This window comes from Sorex fumeus, unplaced genomic scaffold (assembly GCF_029834395.1).
Source record: "Sorex fumeus unplaced genomic scaffold, SorFum_2.1 ptg000109l, whole genome shotgun sequence".
NCBI lineage: Eukaryota > Metazoa > Chordata > Mammalia > Eulipotyphla > Soricidae > Sorex > Sorex fumeus.
This window is the reverse complement of record NW_026606166.1, coordinates 5,060,445-5,082,070: the sequence shown is the minus strand read 5'-3', so window position 1 is coordinate 5,082,070 and position 21,626 is coordinate 5,060,445.

Here is a 21,626-nt window from a genome sequence, read left to right as displayed (position 1 = left end):
CGCTGATGAAAACAGACGGCATGAAAATACTGTCCATGCAGAATGACAGATCCACTCACTCTGTTTATAACACGAGCCTGTACTTGAGAAAATAATGATTTGCAATGTATAATGCTTTTCAAAATCTCTTTAACTAATTATATGGGAATCACTTTAGGAACTTTTGTGTGGGTACACGCAGGCACAGGCACAGAATAGAAACATTTAAAGTTCGATGATTCCTTTCATTTTATTTCCTTTTCTTTCCTTCTGATAAACTCATGTAAAGTTAAGTTTAATTCTTTTTGGTTAAACTAGCATAGATTGTATTACCCCGTTTTTATTAAAGCATTTATGACTTTCTCTCTACACATGTATCCAATTATTTGTCTTTTTCTTCACAGAAGAGCAGGGCAAGTTTTCAGCAATGATGTTTACCTAATGCTAATGATGACTTTGGCATGGCGGTAATAGTTAACTTTGATTTTACACTTCTCCACATTGTTGTTTAAGTTCTTTGTATTATGCTTGAGTAGTATGTTTGAGTATATATACTATACAATTTTTTGTTGGCTATTGTAAAACAAAATTATTTCAAGGGGGGCTGAAACAATAGCACAGCAGGTAGGGCATTTGCCTTGCAAACGGCTGACCTGGGTTCGATTCCCAGCATCCCATATGGTCCCCTGAGCACCACCAGGAGTAATTCCTGAGTACAAAGCCAGTAGTAACCCCTAGCATTGCCGGCTGTTACCCCAAAAGCAAAAATAAATAACTAAATAAATAATTTCAAGGAATTAACAGCATGCAATTCTGAATATTAGAAATAGGATGCTTTCCTAGCTAGTCTGACTTTTTTTAAATGGGGGGGGGGGGGCTGGAGAGATAGTATAGCAATCAGGGTGCTTGCCCTGCATGTGGCCAACCCATGTTTGATCCTTGGCACCCCATATAGTGGTCCCCCCACCCCGAGCACTGCTAGGAATAATTCCTGAGTGCAGAGTCATGAGTAGCACTAGAGCATAGCCAGGTATGGCCCCGAAACTACAACAACAATGGGGGGAAAAAAGGAAAAGCCAGAATATTTCTCAGGTAAAGTACTTGCCTTGCGTGCAGCCCACCTCATTTTGGTCCCCAGCACCTCAGAGGATGCCCTGAGCCATGAGAGAAGTAAGCCCTGAGCAGTGCCAGGTGTGGTCCTCAAAACAAACAAACAAACATGATTGGTCCAGGTTTGATCCCAAGTACCAAACAGAGTCCCCTGAGCACCGCCAAGAGTGATCCCTGAGCGCAGAGCCAGGAATAACCTTGAGCATCGCCAGGTGTGGTCCCAAACAAACAAAAGCAGCGGGGATCTTAGAGCCCTCACTGAACAGAGGACACCACCATGGGCAGTGTTCTGATGGTCATTTCTGGGCCCTGCTGGTCAGATCATCTACACGCCTGGAGGGGGACGGGAAGCACCCAGGACCATAAAGGCCTTAGGCCTTGCTCTGGAAGGGGGAAGGATCTTCCTTTCTTGGGCCAAAAGGCATGAAGGACAAGGTGCCGGATTCCTGAGCTGCCTGGGGTTCCGGGAGATGGGACAGCTGCCCTCTGCCTGCACCCCGCCCAAGGCCTGTGGGGACCAGGATGAGCGTGAGAACTGGCTGGGACTATGAGCTTTGAGAGTAGCATCTTGTCCATGACTGTCCATGATGGATTTCTGTTCCTCCTCAGCCTTCAGCCAAGCTGTGTTATGATACAGCAGGCAGGGAATTTGCCTTGCACACAGCTGACCCGGGGTGACCCCTGGCATTTCATATGGTCCCTGGAGCACTGCTAGGAGTGATTCCTGAGTGCAGAGCCAGGAGTAACCCCTGAGTATCGCTGGGTGTGGCCTAAAAACAACAACAGTAATGAGGATGATGATGATGATGAAGATGATGATGATGAAATACCAGCCGAGTTTTGATGTGAGGACACAGGCTTGCATCTGGGACTGTGGATGAAGGAGGAAGGGAGGATGCAGTGACCTGGGTGGGGAGTGAGGAGGTGAATCCCCCACGCTATTATGAAATGGTAGGAAGTGATCCATGGGGTGGAGCACGTCTCTGAACCCAGGGCAGAAGTCAGAGGCTCCATAGTGAGAAGCAAGTGAAGTGACCTGTGTCTGTGGTGGCATCCCCCTGGGAGGGGAGCCTCAAGAAACCCGTCCTTGCCCCCATAGGAAGTAGATGCTTCGGTTCTCTTCCTAGGTCGGAAAGGACAGGTGACCCTGGAAAGGCATGTTGTGACATGACTTACGGGAGGATTTGGGCCATTTGCAGGGGAAGGAGGGTGGACTACCTGGAGGGGCCACTAGAGAGAGGGTGTGGGAGGAGGTCATGCCCTCCTGGGATCCTGTCCCCCACACAAGGGCCAGCAGGCTGCCACCTCATTGTGCAATGTCCCAGCTGGACATTTTTTTTTTCTAATTTAAAAATTTTTAAATTTGGGGCCATACTGTTGGGGCTCAGGGCTTACCTGTGTCTCAGCTCTCAGGAATCACTCCTGGCAGTGCTCGGGGAACCCGACTGTGTGCTGGGAACTGAACCCAGGTTGGCTGCATGCAAGGCAAAGGCCGTCCCGGCTCTCCTGTCACCCAGCACCAGGTGAAGCAGAGGTGTGCAGAGAGCAGTGCTGGGAGTAGACCCACCCTTCTCACTCTGACAGCGGCCTGCGGAGGAGAAACTCTTTCTCCATCCCCTTAGTGGAGTCTTCCTTGGAACACAGCTGATGTCTGCCCATGACAGCGATGTGATCCCTTGTGATGGGCTTGTGGGGGAGGCCAGGGAGCTGCAGGAACCTGCAGGGCAGCTTTGCTTTGTGGCCTGGCAGTGCTCCAGCTAAGCTGGAACCAGGGAAGGTCATCAGGGCACTGTTCTGGCGGTCCTTACCTTAGAGGCATGGCAACTGGGCAGCGTTCGGATCTCCAGACAGCGCTGGCCCTGGCAGAAGCTGGGTTTGTCACGAAGAGGACTGTGGCGCCAAGCACCAAGCCCAGTTCCTCGGGGCCCTGTCCCACACACGCTGGGTGATTCACCTTGGACCACCCACCTGTCAGCTGCTGGGTTGGTCTGAGGGTACCACTAGCAACCCCACCATCTGCTGGGCCTGTGTGCAGGACCTTAGGGCGCCCACAGTGAGCACCTTTAATCAGCAGAGATGTTATTACTCTGTGTGATAAGAGGGAACAAAGGAGGCTCAGGAAGCATCAGGAAGTCATCCAAGGTCAAGATCACAACTAGCAAGTCGTGGCTCTGAGAACCCCAGTCCCATCACAGCCTGCCAGCCCCCAGCTCCTGGTCTGTGCTCCAGCCTCTGCGGGCAAGACTGAGGAGCCTCCCCCCACCGCCCCCAAGCGAGTGGCAGGGTTCAGTCCCCTGCAGCCGGACCTCACAGGCCGGCCAAGGGCCAGTGGCCGTTCCCAGTTGTCGCTCTGCTGTGTGCGGAGGGCCCAGCAGGACCAGGAAGTGGGACTTCCCAGCATTTAGACCCACCTGGGCAGACTGGAATGCAGGTGTGGCAGGGTGAGGGATGCGCCTGTGGGGTTGGGGGGTCTACAAGATGCACGCTGCCTTGGGAGAGGGGTGCTGAGCAGGACACTGGTGCTGAAGGAAACTGGCCCTTCAGCAAGTTACATGACACAGCCCGCGGCCTGTCTGTGAGGCAGGGGCTGCGGGACCCCCAGGGAATGGGACAGCCCCAGCAGGTCTCTTCCACCTCAGCTCCCTGGGACACCCACTGACCACAGAAGCAGCTTCTTAGGCTTGAGAAAGAGGACCTCCAGGTCACCTCCTGAACCTCATGCAGCTCGGGAAGCTGAGACCTGAGGAAGTGAAAGAGACCATCCGAGGGGGTCAGAGGTCAACAGGATGCCCCTCCTGACCACACTGTGACCACGCCATGCCTCCCTGACGGCTGCCCGGGTCCTTCCCTATCTGATCACAGGGCGCGTGGGTCTCCCCCTCCTCTGAACGCTAGCACCCTTTACGCCTGATCAGATATATGCCTTCTACTTCCTTTTTCTGCCCCAGATGTTTGACTTCCGGGCCTTGACTACACGGGCCCCACAGTGACAGCTCATGGATCCCACTGGCCTGTCCTCAGGACTTCCTCATCCTTTCCAATCTGGATCAAGTATTGCCTCTTCCAGGAAGCTCACCTTGTCTTCTCTGCTGGGAGAGATCCCTCCTTCTCTTTATTTCCTGGCTCACTTCAGTAAAGTGATTGTTTTCTCTCGGGTCCCTAATGGGGTTCTCCTGCCCTGCTCCCCAGAAACATACAATCTGCACATCTTTGAAACTCCCAAGACCAGAAGAGTGAGTATTATAACTCCTGTTTATACACACGCAATCCAAGACTCAAGAATGTTAGGTGATAAAGACTGGAATCAGGAACCCAGGAACGCCCATACCAAAGCTCAGGAGCCAGCCTGCCTCCTCTGAAAAATCTCTCTGTTGACTCTAGAAATGATGTTCGTGGAATTGAGCAGTGCATAGCCTGTGCAACTGTCCTTGGCTGCCTTGCCTTTGTGCCCGAGTCAGGGCTCAGAGTGTGGAAACTGCTCGATAAGCAGGGCTGGGCTCGGCAGAGCCACAGCCAAGACAGCCGGTCTTTCCCGCACTTCCCTCCAGAGCTTGTTTCCCCTCCTCTGATGCCCTGAATTTCCTACTGAATCTTTCACGGGCCAGAGCGTCTGCAGTGCTGTGGAGCACAGCCTGTGCTGCATCTCAGCTTTGATAAATCTTTGATGCTAAAGCAGGGAACCGGAGGCAGAGAGTGTGGGGAGGGCCTCCCCGGCTCGGAGCCCTGCCCTCAGCCCTTCCCGCGGCTCAAGCCTGTCCGGCGAAGCTGTGCTCTGCACCCCGAGCCTCTGCGTCTGTGTGTGTGTGTGTGTGACTGTGTGCATGTGTGTGTAAGTGGCTGTGTGTATGTGTGTGCGAGTGTGTGTTGTGCATGTGTGCATATTGTGAATGTCCATGTGAGTGTGCATGACTGTATGTGTGTGTGAGTGTGCATGCAAATGTGTGCATGTGTGAGTGTGCATGTGTGTGACTGTGTGTATGTATGTGAGTGTGCATGTGGATGTGTGCATATGTGAGTGCGCATGTGAGTGTGTGAGACTGTGTATGTGTGCATGTGTGAGTATGCATGTGAGTGTATGTGTGTGAGACTGTGTGTATGTGTGCACGTGTGAGTGTGCATGTATGTGACTGTGTGTATGCGCGTGTGAGTGTGCATGTGAGTGTATGTGTGAGACTGTATGTTTGTGAGACTGTGTGTATGTATGCATGTGTGAGTGTGCATGTGTGTGACTCTGTATGTGTATGAGACTGTGTATATGTGAATGTGTAAGTGTGCATGTGACTATGTGTGAGTTTCTGTGTGACTGTGGGTGTATGTGTCTGAATGTGTGACTGTGTGTACATGTGAAGGTATATGTGAGTATATGTAACTGTGTGTGTGGCTGTGTATGTGAGTGTGTGTGTGTGCATGTGTGAGTGTGCATGTGAGTGTGAGGGTCCAGCACATCTCTATTGGCCCAGGTGGACCAGTTCACCCCACAAGACCAAGGCCAGAAGACTAAGCCTCCGTGCCTCGGGCTGGCCCCGGGCCCTCTGGGCACTCCCCGTCGGAGACTGTTGGCCATCACAGTGTGGGCACAATCCTGTCCCAGGGATCTGGGGACAGAGGAAGTGCTCCCCGCTGGGCCTGCCTGTCCTCTAAGCTCCCTCTGGCTCTGGGGCCTGGAGCCTATGATTCAGTGCCAAGTCTTGCTGCCCAAGTCTTTCCTGGGCAGACCAGCCTGTCTGCTGTGGGGTCTCTGCCTTGCTCCTGAGCTGCCGTACTCTGGGCTCACAGGCTGAGTTTCACCTTCTATTTTGGGGTTCACAAGAATCTCCCCACCTCCAGAGAGTACTGGGGGAGTGTACAGTGTGGATTCGTCCATCACATTGTGGGGCTAGTTTCCATGGAGCTGCCCAGTTCATGCCCCATTAGCACCCACAGGGATGTTGTGTCGCTCGACTGTGCTGGTCCCTCTCAGCCTTGGAGTGGAAGGAGGGGACGGGGACTGACCTCGGCCTCCACCCGCCTGTCCGATGGATGGACGGGGTCAGGGAATGTGCCCGTGGAACTCCGAGAGCACCCCAAGGACTGAGAACAGAGGGCCCCCTCCTGGACTAGGCTCTCTGAGGGTCTGAGGCCATCAGCCCCCCACAGCTCTGTGCCTCCCGCATCCTGCTGGCCAGGGACCACAAAGGTGCCTAAAGGTGGGAACTCGTGCCTATAGCCAGCCCCCCAGCAGGGGGAGCTGTTCTAGCCAAACTAGGGGGTTTGTGGGCAGAGGGGACTTGACAGATTGACACTTGGTTAAGGACTGGGTTGCCCGCTTATACCCAGGAAGTTTTCTGCAGCCCCAGAGCTGACAGGCTTAAATCAGATTCTCCAATTCCACCCCCCCCCCCTTTAAAGATCCCATGTGCCCTCTGACAGGCCAGGGCACTGCCTCTGCTGAAGATGCCCCCATGTGGTAGGTGAGGACCCCAAGACTATCCTGTCTGCCAGCTCTCATTGCACATCCCTGGGACAGGGAGTGGCCATGAACAGGTACAGGTAGCGCAGGCACAGGATGGAGGCCTTGGCAGCCCAGGGCATCTCCTGGCTGTGTTCTGTTGTGTGGTGAGGGGTGGTGAGAGGTGCCCATCTCGGCTCTGAGGCCCCCCACACAGAGTCACTTGTTCCACACAGGTTCCTTGATGCGGTGGGGAATACACAGGACATTTGGGCCAGGGAGCTGGGCCAGAGCAGCTGCATGGGTCCCTAATGGGGTTCTCCTGCTCAAGGACTGCAGGGGTCCCCCATAGAGGTGGACCTGGCTCACGGAGAACCCCCTCCACTGGCATGCCGGGAAAGAGGTGATGCTGTTGTGGCTATTACTGGATGGTCTGTGAGCGCAGGGTGCCAGGATTCAGATAATTTCAGGTGGGATGTGGGGACAGAGCAGCTTCCTGGGTGGGTGGCCGTGAGCCCAGTGAGTGACTCAGCAGGGCAGGGCCGCGTGGCTGTCACACAGCGGGGCCCAGTGCCTGAGTGGGTCTTGGGGATCCTGGGGTTGTTGTTCTAGTCTCTGCAGCTGCGTGATGAGTCCTGTACTCAATGTGGCCCGGCAGGGTTCAGGGCTCCTGAGTCTAAGATCCTCAGTGCTCAAGGAAGCAGCTCGGAGAACTGGTGGCTGTGCATGTCAGGACAAAGGGGCCTGCAAGGGCCTGGGAGGCTGTCTGGACCCCTTCATTTACAGCAGAACTGGGGCCCACAAGAGCCTTCCTGGGAAGGGCCACAGCGGCTGGGGCTGGGGTGAGAACTAAACCTGGTCTCCTGGCTGTTCTGTCCTGACTTTCCTTCTCCAATGAGCTTTGCTACAGGTATGGACTGTTGCTTTTCTTTCTCCACCCACAGACTTTCTCTTCCACTCTCTCCTTCAGGCTGCTGGGTTTGCATTACCCTTCACTGCCTCCTTCACAGCCATCCATGAATCTGTGTTCAGTGAATCCTCCTAGTCTTCTATCCACCTACCCACCCATCATCCAGCCATCCACCCATTTACCATCCATCTCTCTGTCTATCCAGCCACCAACTGTCCACCACTCATTCATCCATCCATCCACCCATCTATCAATCCTCATCCATTCATCCATCCTTCCATCCATCCACCCATCCATCCACCTACCCACCAACCCATCCACCCATTCATCCATCTTTCCATCCATCCACCCATCCATCCACCTAACCACCAACCCATCCACCCACCCATCCATCCATCCACCCACCCATCCTTCCACCTGTCCATCCATCTATACATCCATCCACCATCCATCCATCCATCCATCCATCCATCCACCCACCCATCCATCCATCCATCCACCCACCCATCCATCCACCCACCCACCCACCTACCCACCCACCCACCCATCCATTCATCCATCCATCTTATACCATCTAAGTGCTGCTGGTTTGTTGCTGTCAAAACCCACATCCTACGCTCTGGGGATCACACAGCAGCACTTGGATAGGGGTGAGTGAGGGGCAGACTGAGGAGGGGCCCAGCTGGCTCCAGATACAAGCATGACTGCCACGTGAGGGGGCCCACGGGGGCTCATTATGGCTCTGCTTCACGCCCTGTTCCCGACCTGGAGAGCACTTCCTTCCCGCGGAGCCATCAAATATTCAGAGCAGAGAATGGGGGGCTGCGGGGCCTGGACCGGGAGAGCGGTCCCCCCGGACCCTTGCCGGTGCTCGGGAACCCTGAGCGTTTCTGCAAGCCGCCCACAGAGCCCCTCTTGCTTCGTAGCTGCTCTTCTGACTTTCCTTTCTCATCAGACACACTTCCTTCTGTGTCTTTCCTCTCCTTTCTCTCATTCAGAAACTTCACCACCACCTCCTCACCCAGCCCGGGCTGAGCAGCTGCCGGCCCGGCTGATCGAGCACTTAGCAAGAGCTGCTGCCTGTTCTCCAGTGAAACTCCTCGGGGAACCCCTGGCTATGAGACACCCCCCAAGAGAGAGGCACCGCCTCAGCCTGCCCACGAGGCCCGGGGAAGCAGTCCTCCAACAGCGCTGTCTGTAGCCCTCACTACTTCTTGCTTAGGGGCAGGCCGGCATGGACAGGGACCAGGCCGGGGCCCCACAGAGGGCTGATGATATGAGTTGGGCCTGGAGCCCGCCTGTGCTGGCCCATCTGTTCCCCACACCCTGAGTCACCCCAGGGTCACGTCACTTCTGAGAAAGGCTCCCCTGGCTCTGCAGATGCCTGAGTCTTCCCCGGGGGCACAGGCCAGTGCTGGGGCTTTGTCTAGACCTGCTGGGGACCACATGAAGCTGAGGGATGCCCCCCCCCCCCGCCAGCAGGGCAAACATCAGGATAGGGGTTGGGGCTGGGATGTCCTGACCTAACCGGAAAGAAGAAGCCCTGGTGGCACCCTGTAGCAACTCGGGGTGTTAAGGGAGGGTGTGGATGAAGCTGAAACCCCGTGCCGTGCCTTCATATAAAGAACCATCATTTCTGACATATGGATCTCAAACGGGTGCTGATCAATCCCCTCTGGATCTCTCAAGACCCCTGCTCGTGGCCATGCTGAGTTCACCCACTCTATGAGCAGTCAGGACATCTCATCTCGTTGCCCTCATTTTTCCTGAAAAGCAAACCAAGGCTCAGAGAGGTGAAGAGATTTGCTTGAGGTCACACAGTTGGGATTGGGAGGTGGCGGTGGAGGGCTGGGGTAGGCTGAGATCTGGAATCAGATCTGAATCCAGAGCCAGTCCCACTCACCTATTTCAAAGGGGTGGGCTGGACCCCAGGGGCCCTGTGTGAAGGACCAGCAGGTCCAAGAGCAAGCCCTTCTCCCCACTGCAGGCCGTGGCCCTCGACAGCCCGAGTCCTTGGAATGACTCCGATTGGTCACCTAGGGAGAGTGGTGGGCTCTGTCAAGGAGGGAGCTGAGATGCTCGCTTAGCTGGACTCAATGCCTGCCCCCAGGCATCTGCACCCCAAACCAGGAACTGCTTTGCAAGTGGCTGCTTGCTCGCTCTTGGAAGTTCTGTGTGCAGAGTGCTGTCGAGAGCCTCCGTTCCCTCTGACGTGCTTAGTCGAGTCATCTGTGCCACCAGGATCCCAAGGACATTCCAGGCGGGCTGCGGGGGGGGGGGGGGGGGGGTTGGGGGGGGAGGGGTCTGGGCATGTGCCAGCATCTGTGCTGTGGCGCCCGGGCCTTTGCCTTTGAATCGAGCCTGGCCCTGCCCCCTCTCCGGAAATGCTTCCCTCTGTACATTCGCCATTCCAATGTTCCTGGGCTAAGGATATGTGGATGTTGTTGTTCCATTATAAAACAAACAAAGGGATACACAAAATATTTTTATTTCTCATGCTACCCCCCTCCCCCGCCCCCGCCTGCCCTGCCCTTCTTCTTCTTCGGCAGCCCAGGGACCAGGAGCACAGGGATAACTGCTTTTCAGGCCCCTGTATCCACTCAACAGAGCAGCCCACGTTCTGTTCCTGGATGGTTCATTAAATCCAGCAACTTGGAAGTGGGAGAGCGAATTTCCTCATTTCATAAAAAATTAAGCTAATGTGCAGAGGCAGCCGGGGGCCTGGCTCATTATTTTCACTCTCCTGCCCTGAAATATTGAATTCTCTCTCTTCTCGGTGAGGGACGCTGCATTGAAGGGAGCAGAAGCAGGTGATGGGGGACGATGCTTTCTGCTGGGGAGCCCCGAGAGCAGCCAGCAGGGACTAGCAGGCAGGCGAGCTGCCTGGAGTTGACTGCAGTTCCCGTACCCAGCAGCCCACATGCCTCACACTCTTCCCACGGTTCTGCAGTTGAGAAACGAAGGTTCCGAGAGGTGAACTAATTTACCTGAAGTCACACAGCCCCGGACATCCGCTGTGCACAGAGCTGGGTTTGGGCCATGTTGACCTTTGACCTGCTAGCCCAGGGACTCTTACCTTCCACTCTGGGTGGGGCTAGCATGGGGCTCTTCTAGGTAGAGGCAGAAACCCAGACTCCAGCCCACGAGAACGGAATCTCTTCCTTTGGGTTGTGGGGAAGAAGTGGGGTCTTGGAGTCACACCGTTGGGGCCAGAGGGAAGGTGGGGCTGGATGGGAGAAATGAACTAACTTATGTCCAGTTCAAGAAACGTTGGGAGAGAGAGAAGGGAAGACCAGGGGAGGCCATTGTCTTGGATGCAGCCAGACCCAGTTCAACCTGTGGCACTGTATATGGTCCCCTAAACCCTGGCAGGAGTATCCCTGAGCACTGCTAGGTGTGACCCAAACCCCCGCCCCCAAATTGCACCTGGAGGTGAAGGCTGTAAGGATGAAGCGGTGGATCACACATCTGGCACGTTCAAGGCCTCAAGCTCGATCCTGGCACTACACCCTTTTACCCCCAATACCAAGAGATGTCTCCCCAAGCACCACCAGGTCCCAAGTAAGTACCTCATCTTGGGCAAGTCTTGCCGGACGGAAAAGGCTCCGGTGAAAAGCGTGTGAAGGCGTGAGAAAGGCAGGAGCAGCCCCTGAGTGAGATAGTCACGTCTTCATCCAGGTTCCACACAGCCACTCCAGCCCCCAGAACCCCTTCCTACGGTCCCTCGGAGGGGGGGGTTGGAAATCTGCCTCTGTCACGTGTGCTTATTTCAGGCAGACACGGAGTTCGTCCTCCCATCCCCCAGAGCATGATGAGGATAGCTCGTGGACTGAGTTAAGCCTGCGCCGATGCGGGGACCCACTCAGCGAGGCAGCTCCGAGGATGGTTATGGAGGAAGGAGAGAGACAAACTCCATCCAAGTAGGGGGACGGGAGTGATGCCCAGGCAGTCTCAAAGGTGCAAAGGAACCCATCGCGTGCTGCGGGTGGGGCATGGCACACCCGTAGCGAGTGACAGTAGACAGTAGGCTTTAAGGAGGTGAGCAGGGAACCCGAACAACTTGGAAGTGGCTGGAGGTGAGGAGAGGAGATATGGGCGTGAAGCTGCCCTTGGTGGGGGAGGGGAGGAATGCTGCTATACCCTGTGTCGCCCAAGGGTGCTGAGGGCACCAGACACCACATACCTCGCAGAATGCCTGCGGGCGGGCTCTGCCACTGTGCTCGACTCATCTAGCAACCACGACGTGATGCTGGCATGGGCCTGCACGGCGGCTCTTGGCTGCTCTGGAGAGGACTGGATGCCGTTCCCAGAGGCCCCGCCACACCCCTGCCTTAGCAGGCCCTTCCTGCCTCTGCCACACTGTGGTCAAGTTCCAGCTGGCTGCAAAGCCGTGGACGCTCCTGCCCTCAGGCCAGTTGGGTCCAGGTCTATCTTAGCTACAGTCTGGGAACAGCTGCAGCAGCTGCCATTAGCTGGCGTCCTGGGCTGTCCACCCCTCCCGTCCCACATTGTGGTCGTCTGTCACGGCCAGGCAGGCGGGGCTCTCGGACAGTAGCAGCAGCCCAGAGCCCCCGCCCGGATCCATTTCCAGTTCGAGCAGCTCGTCCAGGTGCAGTGCACGAGGGGTGTGGCAGGCGGGTCTTCCCCTGAGGTGGACCCCGGTAGGCGGCTGAGAGCAGAGCCCACAGCACGTGGTTTACACCCTGCTGAGCAAAGCTGGGATTCAGGGAGGCGGCAGTAAGGGCACAGGCCTGGCACCAAATCTGGGCTCTGCCCCTTAGCAGTCTGGCTAGTTCTTTTCTCCATACCTTGGTTTTCTCACCTGTAAAGTGGGCGTGATGATAGTAATTCTGGCTTTGTTGCAAGGAGAAACGGAATGATTGTCAGCAGAGTTCTGGCACTTGGAAACCATGGGGAAAAGCGGAGAGTGGGGTAGGGAGGAAAGTCAGGACTGGAAGAAGGAGGAGGGGAAGGAGAAAGAGAGGAAGGAAGAGAGAGAGGGGAGGAAAGAAGGACAAAAGTAGGGTGGAAGGAAAGGATGAACTGGAGGGAGGGAGAATGGAAGAAAGAAGGAAAGGAAGGAAGGAAGGAAGGAAGGAAGGAAGGAAGGAAGGAAGGAAGGGAGGGAGAGAGGGAGGGAGGGAGGAAGGAAAGAAGGAAGGAAGGAAGGAAGGAAGGAAGGGAGGAAGGAAGGAAGGGAGGGAGGGAGGGAGGGAGGGAGGGAGGAAGGAAAGAAGGAAGGAAGGAAGGAAGGAAGGAAGGGAGGGAGGGAGGGAAGAAAGAAGGAAGGAAGGAAGAAAAGAAGGAAGGGAGGGAGAGAGGGAGGGAGGGAGGGAGGGAGGGAGGGAGGGAGGAAAGAAGGAAGGAAGGAAGGGAGGGAGGGAGGGAGGGAGGGAGGGAGGAAGGAAGGAAGGAAGGAAGGAAGGAAGGAAGGAAAGAAGGAAGGAAGGAAGGAAGGGGAAGGAAGGAAGGAAGGAAGGAAGGAAGGAAGGAAGGAAGGAAGGGAGGAAGGGAGGAAGGAAGGGAGGGAGGAAAAAAGGAAGGAAGGGAGGGAGGGAGGAAGGGAGGGAGGAAGGAAGGAAGGAAGGAAGGAAGGAAGGAAGGAAGGAAGGGAGGGAAGGGAGGGAGGAAGGAAGGAAGGAAGGAAGGAAGGAAGGAAGGAAGGGAGGGAGGGAGGAAAAAAAGAAGGAAGGAAGGAAGGACTGAGTCCGCAAGGTCCCTAAGGCCCCTGTGATGCTCCCCTACCTCTCCTGTCTGTCTGTCCTCTCTGACAGCCCTGTCCTCCCCCAGCGGCTAGGGCCCCCACGTCCTTTCCTGCTCCATGACCCCAGCCTGAGGCAAACCCCCTTTCCTCTCCCCTCCCTGAAACTGGGGTCCCTGTGCCCCTGTGAATTCCCTCAGCCTGGTGAGACAGGAGGTGACTCTCCTGGGCCCCTGCCTTGCTTGCAGGACCTCCTCTCCTCTATGGCAGGACGGCGAGACCAAGCTGCCCCTAATCTTGTATTCTCCAAGTGAGCCTCAGCGTTTTCAAGCCTGTTTTTCTATCTTCAGAGTGGAAACAAAGATCTAATCTCCTCCCTGGCTTGTTTATTCTGTATCTGCAAACACTGCATCACATTGGCATTTTGCTCTGTGGTCGGGCATTGGGTGTCCCGTCTTCGTGGAAGGGCATGGATTCTGGGTCCCCCCGCACCCCCACGCTCCCCAGCTTTCTGGTGTGACGGATTAGGGCCTGCGCTCTGCTTGCTTACTCAGTCTGACAGGGTGACTCACAGCCGTCTCCTCAGAACCAGGCAGGAGGGGGCCGCTGAGTTCAGGCACCCTAAGGTGAGAGGAGCCTCTGGCTGTGCCTCTGGGCTACCTCGCCCACTCTCTCCTGACCTAACACCTTTCTCAGCACCTAAGACGTCCCTGCCCTTCTCTGCATTGGGAATGTCCCAGGCCACACCACTGTCTGCCCCCAGCCTCCTGCCTCGGGCAAGTCCTTGCCTTCGCTGCTGCCCTGCAGACAGGCAGGTGACGGTGTGGACGCAGTGGGTCGGATCGAGGGGGAAAGGAGTCTCTGTTAAACACTCGGCCAGCACTCCAACAAGGGGCTGCTGGGCCATCTGGCTGAGAGGCCCACACCTCTGAGACACTGCCAGCTCCCCGACAAAAGGGGGACCTCCAGCCTCCCACCTGCTCTCAGGGGGCCTGGCCTGACCCCGTAGACTCACGACCACTCTGCTGCCACCTGCCCCAGCTAAGGACCTCTCTGCTCCTTCACTGCACTCCAATGGGTCCAGGGTGGCTGGACTGGCTTATCGGAGGATTCAGTGCCCACTGAAGGAATGGCCCCAGTGACCAGGGACAGTGGCCACAGTCCTCCTGGGGTGCTGCTTGAGACAGCTGCCCTCACCACTTAAGGCAGGTACAGACCCGAGTGCCTCCTGGGGCCCCCGGGCCCTCCGTAGGCCTGACTCTAGACCACGCGGTGGTGGGTGATGCTTGGGGCCCCTGCTGGAGGATCCGTCACCGTCCCCTGCACCCTCGGCGATGCCTCCTGTGTCCTGGCGGAGCGACCTCAGCTTCCCCTCCTGTGCCTGCAGCAGATGCCCCCTGCCTACCCTTATGATGATGACACTGTCCTGTCCCACCCGCTGTCCCCATCTCTGCCCCAAGCCCCGTCCTAAAGGGTCAGAGTGGGAGGAGGTCCTGGAAACCCTCATATGAGGGCAGCAGACGACCAGAGCGGCCATCTGGCTAACTTCAGGCCACACAGCAGGTTGGAGGCAGTGCTAGGAATCGATCTGATTTCCTGGCACCTGCTGGGAGCTCTTCCCAGGACTGCGCCGCCCCATCTCAATTCCTAGAGTCGCCACCCCTAGCAGCACTAAAGGGATCTGCCATGTGCCTGCCAGCCATGGGTGCCGCACTCTTGTGTCCCTCCCGACGCGTGGCAGAGGCAAGGCGGTGTGTCCCGTTTTACCTTCTCATATTTATTCAAGGGCACAGCTGTGAAGCTCAAGGACCCCCCAGCTCTGTGCTCAGGGTCACTTGGGGCTGACTCCTGGCGCTGTGCTCAGGGATCTCTCCTTGCAGGGCTCCAAGGGATTCATGATGAGCTGTGTACAAGGTGGGACGATTCCTGCTGTCCCATCTCCCGGCTGTGACGCTTTCTGTCTTACAGACGCGGAAAGGGGCTGGGGATGAGGGGTCCAGCTCTGCTCTGGAGTCAGTGTGAGGAGCCGGTGAGGCTGAGCCCTGCCCATGCATGAACAACTGCCCCCCGCCACCCCCACGACTTCCACTGCCCTGGAGGGCTCAGCCAGGTGAGCTTCCCGCTGGGGCTCCCACGGCCTGAGAGACAGTCTGCAGTGTCCTGCCCTCCGTGTGGGCATCTGGGGCTGGGGCAGGGCAGACCCGTGGGCAGCAGAGGCCAGGAGGGCGCAGCTGCCCGGGCCTCCCACTGGCCGTGCCAGGAGAGGAAGTGGTTTGTGGGAGCGGCATGGGGCATGGGGCTGCTGGAGCGTGCGTGCACATGGCTGTGCCGTCATACCCGTGCCCAAGAGCTGATTCACGCGCACAGACGGGCTCCCCGTCCTGTCCGGGGACAGTCAGAGCCTGGCAGGCCCTGACAGGCCCAGAGGACAGGGGCTTCTCCCCAGTGGAGGGGAGTCTCTGCAGGCAGGCTGCGGGGGCCTGGAGGGAGGAGCCCCCTCCCCAGCCCAGGCCAGTTCTGCTGAGGTCTTTTCCTTCCTCGGCCTCACTGTGGTCTCTCCAGTGAGGTTTCTTCTCGCTCTAAGCATGGGGTGAGGCATCCAGCCCCCTCACAGAAGCCTGTAACCACAGGGGACAGGAGACTTCGGCTCTGTCCGCCCAGGGGACAGTGTCCCCTGCATGATTCTGATTTCTGACACCCCTGCCGGTTGGTGGGGTGGAGGTTGGGAGCCGATTTCACAGGTGGGGAACAAGCATCCTAGGAACCCTGCAGGGGCACCTGGAGACCCGCAGCCTTGAGCTGGGCTCCTGCCCTTCTTCCTGCCCGCTCTGAGACCCCTCTGCTGGCCCTGGGGTGGGGGGGGGGGGGCAGTGCCTCACACACCCCAGTGCCCGCTGGCCACTCCCGCCAGATCAGGGCTGTCTGCTCCTTCTGTGTGCCCGTTCATGTGAGAACCCAAGCTGAACCTGCCTCTCACGGGTCCCAGGGTCCCGGATCCAGCTCCCACAGTGTGAACAGGGAAAAAGGCAAAGGACTCGCACTCCCTCAATGCCGCCCCCCCCCCCCCGCCCCCACCATGGCCAGGCAAAGCCCAGGACTCAGTTCTGCCGTGCTTGGTGCTGTCAGGGCCCTCTGCCTCCCGGCGCTGCAGCCAGACAAGGCTGGGCTTGGAGGAGGAAGAGGAGGAGAGGAGTCACCTGCGCTGAACCAGACGCCGTGTCGTGTGGGCTGCCAGGCGGGAAACCCAAGGCAGGCCGTGGGGTGTTGTAGGCAGGGCTGGCCCCTCAGGGAGGCAGGTCGGGCTGGTACTCCCCCAGCCCACTTCACTGAGATGTGACTGAGAGGTTCCAGGCAGAGCGGGGGAGCTGGGTCCCCGGGGCAGGGGGACTCAGAGCTGCCACAGATAAGTGCAGACTCCTCAGGCCACAAGCACCGTCCCAGGGGTCAGGACTCATGGCAACTGCTTGCTGCTTTCGGGGGACAGTGGAGGATGGGGCCACATGTGCTGTGCTCGAGGATGACTCCTGGCTCTGTGCTCAAGGCTCTCTCTGGTGGGGTCATGGATGATGGGCGGCCATATGCCAGGTGATGCCTTGTCCCCTCTGCTGTCCACCGCCCTCTCCTCTAAGGTCCCGGGATGCAGGTCCGTGTGTTTCCAGAGTTCCAGGCTGCACTGGACATCCCAGACCTGACCCAGGAGTGATGCCACCTTTGACGGCTACTCCCCGGGGCCTGACCGACAGCTGTCCAGCCCGTCTCAGTGCAGGCCACACTCCTGGCAGCCGACGGCAGTTCTCGTCTCACTTCACTTAGCAAAATGCACCCAAGAACTACCTGCTCCAAATCGCAGGGTTCCCTACCCGGCCAGACAACATTCTCACGTGAATATTGGAATATAGACTGATAAACTGGAATATACCTGACGTTTTCTTGTTTGATATTATTTGGGGAATTTCCTGTCATCAGGGACACAATTGGCCAAGCGGTGCTGGGGGTCACCTGCCTGGCAGTGCCCTGGGGGCGGCTTCTGTGTGTGTCCTGTGTGTCCTGTGTGTGTCACTACATTCTCTTGATTCATTGATCCATGCATGGATACCAGCTTGCATTTTTTCCAGGGAGCTCTGGGGCAGTGCCGGCAGGAGACGGCAGGACTCCCTGATGTGACTGGCTAGCAGGAGTGTAGGTGCTCCAGACTGCAGGCAGAACACTAAGCAGGTGCTCCTGTACATAGTAGGTGCTCCAAGCTGCAGCAGAGGCCAGACGCTGGGTGTGTTTGCCATTGGATTCCTGCTGTCACACTTACAGACAAGAATCCAAAGGCGAACTTGGCTTAAGAGTGGGGCGGTCCCTTGCCTTGCATGAAGCTGACCCCCGTTGGATCCGTATTGTGCCCACCAGGAATGATCTCTGAGCACAGAGCCAGGAGTAAGACCTGAGCACTGCTGGAGGTGGCCCAATACAAAAAATAGAAGAAAAAAAAGAAAGAAAGAGAGAGGGGAAGGGGAGGAAGGGAGGGAAGGGTGGGAGGGAATGAGGAAGGAGCAGTATTTCCTGCCGCTGCCGGGAGTGTGGGTCCATTGACTTTGGGGCACAGCCTGGCCCTCCTGCTGTACCTACCAGGCCTGGCAGTTAAACCTTTTATCCAAGGTCACCCAGAGCGGAGGGCTGGGCTGGGCCTCCACCCCTCAGCTCTGCAGGGGTGAGGATGCAGCCCTGTCCAGAACATAACGATGTAAATAAAAGCAAACTGAAATAAGATGAAGTGAAGCCAGGAATGGGAGCACTAAGGCAAAAGCCCTGCCCCTGGCTCCTTCCAGGCCCAGCCCTTGACCTCGGGTCCGTTGGGCTGCCCCAGGGCCAGTTCAAGGTGACGTCACTAGGGGTCAGACTTGCACACTGGCAGCCAGAAGCAGCTTCTGCTCCTGGTCCTGGGGCCAGAGGGGTCCTTGGGGGGCTTCTGGGTGCTGGTGTTCATGGGTTGCACAGACCAGAGCAGGAAGGTGAACTGTCCTCTTCCCCGAGTTCATTCTGCCTGGCCCTCCTGGAGGGCTTTTAGGCCCGAAGGCTGTCAGGAACCCAAGGAGGGAAGTTGGGTGGGGTCGGGGATGAACCCTAGGCGGGCGTTGAGGGGCCACGTGGCTGCCCAGTCGAGTCTTTGCGGGGGCTTGGCTGGAGAACAGGTGTATACCTCCCCGTGTGCACATGTGGGCAGGGGGGAGGGGGGTGTCACAATCTGGGGGGCTGGGCGGCATGCAACTATGGAGCCAGGCTTACGTCTCAGAGAATGGGGTGGCCTCCGTGGAAAGCTGACATGATGTGACATGTGAGACACGAGTGACGTGGTGTAGCGCAGGAGAAGGACCCAGTCTGGGCCATCCTGTGCATGATGTGGGGGCTGGGTCGGGGGCTGGGGCGTCCTTGGCAGGCTTGGGAAGGGAGCACCACGTCCAGAGTGGGGAAGGCCTCAGCTGGACTGAGGACTGCCAGGCTGACGGGGCGGGAGCAGGGACGTGGGGGCCCAGGGCTTGAGACCCAGCTCAGCTCTTAGCACCGGTGGCCCCAACCAGGACACACCTTCTCCCGCAGTGGACATCAACCGGAGCCCCCAGGTGGCCCAATCCGAGGCAGACCTCAGGCCGAAAAGGCTTTTCCTGTTCCGGGTTGCCCAGGATGCTGGATGAGGCCCATCTGATCAGAGAGGAGGCGAGATTCCCCCCGGAAGTCTTTGAGCTGGGTCCGCCCGGCCAGTTGTCCTTGCTTAGCCCACCGTGTAACAGCAGCTGCTGCCGGTGCCTGGGGTCCTTCCTCAGGCCAAGGCAGGGCGCCCCAGGCTTAGCCCTCTGCTCTGGGTGGGGGCCGAGCCCCTGTGAGAGGAAGCGCGCCCTCCCACCTCCCGCGGCAGCTGTGGTTCTCTTACCGCAGAATGACTCCTCGCCCGTTCTTGCATCAGGCTCTCCGCGGAGCCCAGGAATCACGTGGCGCAGGGTGCTGTGGCTGTGTCCGTGGCGTGGGGCCAGGCTGGGCCGGGCACTCGGGGGATTCTAGCAAGAGTGGAAACAGACATTCAGGACGGGCTGCAGGGCTGAGGGGACACATCTGTCCACGAGAGGGGCTGGGCCAGGGTCTGTGACTGCCCCCACACTGGGCAACCAGAGGGCTGACTTAGCCTGTTCCCCCGCCCCCCCACCCTCCCAGGCTGAGTCACCCTTCAGGACACCAGGGCGCTGAGCTGGCCTCGGCTCTTCCTCTTTCTGGCTCCTGAACTTTGTGGCTTGCTCCTCTTCTGCCAACCCGTCGTGGCCGCAAGCTGAAGGCGGTCCAGCCCCAAGTCCATTCTCTCCCTCTCGCTTTGCAGGCCAGCCCTGGGGCAGCCCTTGGCAGAGACACAGTCCTGAGAGAGGAGGGCATAGGCCATTGTGTGAGTCCCTACAGCAGGGATGGGCCTTCTTCTCCCCACCCCATATCCCCCCCCACCCAAGGCAGCAAGGATTCAGCCCACTTTTCAGATGGAACAAATGAGGCCTCAAGGAAACTTGGCAGGTGCCTGCTTCCCTGCCTCTTTGTCGCCGTCTCCCCACCCCAGCCTGCTCACCGTAAGCTCAGGCCTCATCAGCATGAGCCTGTTGGGTGGGGTTGGGGGGTGATGTGTCACCTCTGCTGTCTGAGGGAGGGGTGATTGGAGTTGGTCCAGCCGTAGGACTGAAGCAAGATGGGGGTCTCAAGTGCCCCGACCCAGGAGCAAAGTGCCATTCCATGTGGAGGTGACCCCTCCACGGAGCACCCACAAACACGGGGCCTCTTGGGGACAATGCCTTCCGGACCCCCAGGCACACAGTCTGTGAGCCCAGAAACTCAGGGCGGCCAGTTTCTTCATGGGTGGGGCCATCCTGGCTAACCCCGGGCTGCAAGACTGGGGGCTGGGAGAGAAACGGGCCTGAGGAGGTACGACTGCACCCAAGCTTCTGGAATCCCCCAAGGCTCCCTTAGAGCAGGGTCTGTTCTGCCACAGTGCTGGGTGCCCTGGAGCTGGAGGGTGCCTGGCACACAGCCTTGGCCCCAGGGGATGTGCCTCCTCACCTCCCTCCGCCTCTCCCCCCCACTCACCTGTCCTATGGCCACCTGCTGCTCCCTCCCTGAGGACCCAGTTTCCTCCAGGGGCTTCCACCCAGCTCTGCCCCACCCCCTTCTCTCTCTCCCTCTCTCCCTCCCTCTCCCTCTCTCCCTCCCTCTCTCTTTCCTTCCCTCTCTCTCTCCCTGTCTCTCCCTTCCTCTCTCCCTCCCTCTCCCTCTCTCCCTCCCTCTCTCTCTCCCTCCCTCTCTCCCTCCCTTTCCTTCCCTCTCTCCCTCCCTCTCTCCCTCTCTCTTTCCCTCCCTCTCTCTCCATTCCTCTCTCCCTCCCCCTCCCTCTCTCTCCCTTTCTCTCTCCCTCTCTCCCTCCCACTCTCTCTCTCCCTCCCACTCTCTCCCTCCCTCTCTCTCTCTCTCTCTCTCTCTCTCTCTCCAGCCCTCCCCTGCCATGAGGCGCTTACCCACTTGTAGGGATGGACAAGGGGTGCCCACTCTCAGCTCCCCCTGCTTTTCCTTTTGCATTCCTTTCTGTTTTATTTCCTTTTGTAGGAAATCTTTAGGGGGCAAGCAGGCAATTCCGGAGGGAGGTGGGGAAGCATCTTAACACGGAAAGGTTAAGGTTGGCTTTCCAAGATCCTCGGTTTGTTGAGGGCACTGTCTGGGGGCAGGTGCAGGGACCGTGCATCTCACCAGGAGCATGGGGGTGGCACTGGGGTAGAGAGTGGGACGGGTGGGTGGAAGGGCACACGCTGGGTCCCTGGAGGGGTAGATGGAAGGGCATCGCTGGGTCCCTGGAGGGGTGGATGGAGGGCATCACCGGGTCCCCGTGGTCGAGAGGACCTGATTCCCTGAGCGCAGGGGGCTGGGCTATGAATCAGTGAGGTCTGCAGGGAGGGCCGCGGGACACTGCAGCCCAGGGCCAGTCGCGGTGTTCAGAGTGAGGAAGCCACAGACAGTGGGAAGGGAGCCAGGGGCTTGGCGGCGGTTGCTGGAGTTTCTGTGAGAAGCCCAAGGCTGCATCTAGTCTTCGCAAAGTGTGTTATCATGATGGGCTTCTGGTCTGCTAAGGGAGGGGGTCAGGGAGCTCAGCCCCCATGACAGCATTTGTACCCCTGCAGGGAAGTCACGGGAGGGTGTGAGGAAGAAAACGATACAGCCGGGACTCCAGTGGAGACAGAGAGAGAGAGAGAGAGAGAGAGAGAGAGAGAGAGAGAGAGAGAGAGAGAGAGTCAGACAGACAGAGACAAGGAGACACAGAGAGATACAAAGAGACAGACAGAGCGAGAGACAGACTGAGAGAGAAGTCCACGCTTTGCTCAGGAGCTGAGGGCAAATCCAGCCTCGCGCACTGCTGAAGGGCCGAGCACTGAGAGGCTGAGCACAAGGCAGCTCCGTGGCGGGGCGTGTGGGAACCGGGTGGTATTCAGCAT